This window comes from Atractosteus spatula, chromosome 25 (assembly GCF_055471065.1).
Source record: "Atractosteus spatula isolate fAtrSpa1 chromosome 25, fAtrSpa1.hap1, whole genome shotgun sequence".
In the NCBI taxonomy this organism is placed as follows: Eukaryota; Metazoa; Chordata; class Actinopteri; order Semionotiformes; family Lepisosteidae; genus Atractosteus; species Atractosteus spatula.
In genome coordinates, this window is record NC_142730.1 from 10,754,485 (window position 1) to 10,759,161 (window position 4,677).

General features: G+C 38.3%; 2 pseudogenes; both read right to left on the reverse strand.

Annotated features, from left to right (window-relative positions):
- Positions 1-1,332: 1,332 nt before the first annotated feature.
- LOC148815411 (uncharacterized) lies at positions 1,333-2,363 on the reverse strand (annotated as a pseudogene).
- A 37-nt stretch (positions 2,364-2,400) lies between these two features.
- Positions 2,401-4,677, reverse strand: LOC148815412 (uncharacterized; annotated as a pseudogene).

Genomic DNA, 4,677 nt, shown 5'->3' on the forward strand with positions numbered 1-4,677 from the left:
ATCGAGAGACTTTCTGTAAGTAAGAATTCCATTGTACCAGTACCGGTTACATATGGCAATAAAGTTCAAGTTCAAGTTCAAGTTCATGTGTGCTGCCGGTGGGCTCGGTCTCTTTTAGGGTCAGCCAGCGCTTGACAGAATCAGCTAGTGTCTGCCACAGGTTGTCCATCCTGCCCGCTTCTGACACCAATGTAGCGTATACAGGTTCTCTCAGGACAAAGGACTAGTGGAGACGCGATAAGTAAACCTAAAACCGAACGCAGGATATGCATACACATGAGGAGACTGACGGAACACGTACACATCATTAGGGTCGTCCTTACTTAACAACAGGCTATACACTTATATAGCTACACAGGACTCTAAAACTACTATGACACTATTTACATATGCAGGGTCGGCTGCTGGTCATCGTGCCTGGAATAATCACAGAATAAGTCCGACTCACAACCCTCGCGCTCCCAGTGGACGACCTTCAGTGATGCATGCCTTCCCCATGTTTATATGGCGCACAGAACTACTTGCAGGCAGTTGACCAAATCAAAGTTGATATCTGTCGAGAGACTGATAGAGAAAATAGAGTACAAATAATATCCACTAAACGCAAGGCATTTGAACTCATCGAATTTGAACTCATCTGCACGTTTCATAAAAATGTCGGATAAAATCCACAAATAACCAAACAAGTCAAACACAAAAAAAAATCAGGTTCTGCAAAGTTACTGCTACCCCAAGAAACGTTTAACTGAAGAGTTAATGACAAAGATTAATTCTAAATCAAGTGCTGACCAAAGTGAGCACTTAGAATTCATCTTCGTCATGAACTGTCCAGTTGTGCAAATAAACTCTGCTGCCATATTGTGACTAAATAACATACAACGCAAAAGTTGTAACATTATTAGACACTAGATGGCAGCAGAGTTCATTGGCACAAGTGCTTGGTAGAGAATGCACATGGCTCAAAAAAAGAACGTGTTTATTAAACTGCATCACCATACCTTTTTGAAGGTGAAAAAACATCCATTAGTTTCTCACTCAATATATGAACAATCAGTCTAAAAGACAGTCTTGTACCAAAATGACAAAAATAAAAGTGCAATTTAACCTGAGACTTTTTAATTTCTTAAGTGAAATGATGAACATTCTATCATAAGTACACTCAAAACTCATATTATCATCTTATATGCTTATATACAGTGTATAAAGGTACAGACTTGGTCAGATGGCCTTTAAATGCGTACTGTGAATAAGTATACCTTACCAAAAGTTTTGAATGGTGAAATATGCACATATTTTTAATATGGGTAGTCTGTAGGTTGACAGACTAAAATACTAAATTATGTCTATTACCCATATATTACTTTCCAAAATTTTGTTCATTTCACACCTGAAGTCAGGATAGCTATCATAATGAATAGACACTCTCAAATACCAGCCACATGTATGTGCCATAAGTCTTCTCTCAAATCCTTGCATATCAGTGAAGTCAATAGTTACAGTCTTGCCAAGAAAGAGATCTGAGCCTGTGTTTCCTTCCATCACACTCTCGCAGGTATGGTGTAATATGCTTTGATATTTCCTTTTCCTGTGCATTCATTGTGCAGGGAAACTTCAGTGACCGCATGCTTTTCCTTGCCGTTGGCTGCAAGTTTTCATACACAGCTTCCATTTTCTCAAGGGCTTTGCTGAGGGGAGAGAGTACACTTTCCCACTGTTCGATAACATAGTGTAAGCAGGCTCTTGAATAAGGGTTTTGTGAGCCAGTTCTTGCAGAATTTGTTCAATGTTGTGTGCACTTGGCATTCTTCAGCAGCTGTAGTTGTCCAAGATTTCCAGTAATTCATCTTGGCCAGAACTGTTGAAGTCTCTGCGACAACATTCCAAGGTATAACGGTCAGATTCTGAGACATACTTTAGAAAATTGTCAACAAGATCACTCTTCACATATCCAAGAGCTGTCTGTTCCAAGATTACAGGAGCAAGCTTGATGAGCAAATACTTTTCTTTCTGCCAACCAAAAGAAATAATTTTACCTATACTCTGCCACTTTTTCTTGCCATAGTCATGTCAGAGAAATGGTATCTTGGAAGTGCTGCCTGTTGTACATTGTTCATAGAATTCATGCCAGAATTCAGAGAGGCAATCTCTGAGAACGCCTCCTCATCATATCCATTCTCATATTGCCCATTTGATAGTAGAAGCTTTACTTGAATTTCTGATTGAGTATATGAAAGGTGTTCCTCAGTGAAATGTTCAATAAGCTCAGATAGTATTTGGCTGCGATGGACAACAAGAATTTTTTTGTCTGGTTCCCTGAGTTCTTGTGCCAAAGGCAAAGTGTCTTCTAGACTTTGTTCTCCCATCTCAGAGAGGTCTCCATTGAAAATTGTAATGATATTACTATCCTCCACATTTTCCCCAATAGTAGAACTTTGCAGAGCTAAACCGGAATCGTCTGTGACATCTGCAGGATAAAATTGTGCCACGTCATCACTGCCTAAGTTCAAATCATTTCCAGTATTTCCAACATAGATGACATCTAATGTTTCTAATTCCAATGGTGGATCAATTTGTGAGTCTGTAGAGGGAAACTCCTGTGTGTTTTCCTGTGAGGGACCTGCAGTGTTTGATTCTTGCTGTGTCTCCACACCACCATTGTCATGTTTCTTTTTGGTTGACTGATAGAACCTCATGACAGTTAACTTTGAGGCTTCATATAGAGCTCCCACTGTACTGTCCTCATCTAAGGAAACTTCTTGGTCATTTGTCAGATCCACCTCAAACTCAGAAATATTTCCATGTGCATTCTTTCCATCTGGGAAAAACAAACTTATTGCCTCCGCTATGAGGTCTTTTTTTTCCAGTGCTTTGAAACACTTAAGTTTCGTGTTCCACCACACTTTTTGGTTCTCACCTGGATAAAGCCTCCTTTTCCTTCCTCATACAGCATCCAGCCCAACTCCACTTTCCTTACTTTCCTCTCTGTGTTCACCTCTTGATGAGGAGTGATATTTTCTGGATGCTTATGCTTTTTTCTTTTATTCAGTTTTGACTTCAGTCTATCAAAAAGCTTTGATTTCCTACTGTTGGGCTGTTTTTCGTGTCTCCTACAATATCCCATCACTGCCAAACTGCCTCCATAAGACGGCAAATAATTCCTCATCTGTTCATCTGTCATTAACATCAGGACACTGGCATCAATCTAAAAATGAATAGTGTATTACCAATTTTCAGTTTCAAAATATCATACTTAAAGCATCATTTTATGTGGATCAATATGCTGATACTGGTTTAAGGAAAAAGTCCATTCGGGATTGTTGAGGTATAAAGTGAAAATATCTACTATACATGAAAATATCAATATACTGTACAGTACTGTGCAGAAGTCAGAGACCACCCTTGCATTTATTTAATTTCCAGTTAAAACAGCCATTCAGTGCAAATTATTTAGTTTTTGGTGTCAGAAAATAATGCAAGAAACATATTTGACAGAAAAGTACACTAAATATAACATCAAATCAATCAGTATTTAGTTTGTCCACTCTTTACTTTTGTGCACCCTTTTGGCACTTTAAGTCTTCCATCCTTCCACTCAAACAAGTTACAGCTGTGTCCTCCCAACACAAGTTGATCCCAAAACTGTCACTGACATTATATTAGAACACTTTCCATTAAAAGTGACACTAACATTGGGTAGACACTAACATTGGACACTAACTACCCAAACACACCACAGCTGTCTTGCACATATCTTTGTCATGTGCATCTGAAATGGCTAGAGGCGATATTTCTGATAATATTAAGATAATTCACTTGCGTTAGGAAAATATAAGTCAAAGGAAAATAAGTGAAAAACAAGAGTTTCCAAAACTGGAGTTAAAAATTACTACAATATATAGAGAAAATGGGACTCGTGCAAGGCCTGGTAGACATCACCATCACATAGACAGAAGTGAACGTTTTTATCACTCCTGCATCAGATCTGAAAAAAATCCACAAGTGTTTCTGTCAATACTTCCATTGTAAGAAGACAACACAATGCAATGGGTCTGAAGGGGTGTGTAGCTGTCAAAAAGTCAGTATTTGAAAAAGAAATAGAAGAGAAGAAAATTTGCCCTAGAACACCAAAACTGGACACTTGAGGTAAGTAAGGCTTTATGGACGATGAGTCATTGAGTGGATTTGGATTTGGATCGGCAGAAGCAGAAAATACAACCAACTTCTAAGACTGAACTTTGGAGGTGTTTACAAGAAGCATGAACGAATATCCCAGTGGATTTATTTGAAAAACTCAAAGAAGGTCTCCTGTAAATAATGGAAGCTGTAATAAAGGCAGAAGGTGGACACACTAAACAATGAAAGATCTGACGTTATATTTAGATGTGGATGCTTTTGTGTAATTTTGTGTTAAATATGTTTCCTGGAATAATTTCTGACATTGAAAAATAAATTAATTGCACTTAATGGCCGTTTTGACGGGAAATTAAATAAACGAAAGGGTGGTCTCTGACTTTTCACAGTACTGAAAGTGCTCTTAATATCTACAGTAGGTCAGTGGGAGTTAGTTACAATAAACATGAACACATCCATTCTGTTAACTACCTTTACTTCCTTCATTTTTCCGATAGTGGACTCTGGAATGTCCCTCTCCCTGAGGAAATCAATAAGATCCTCCAT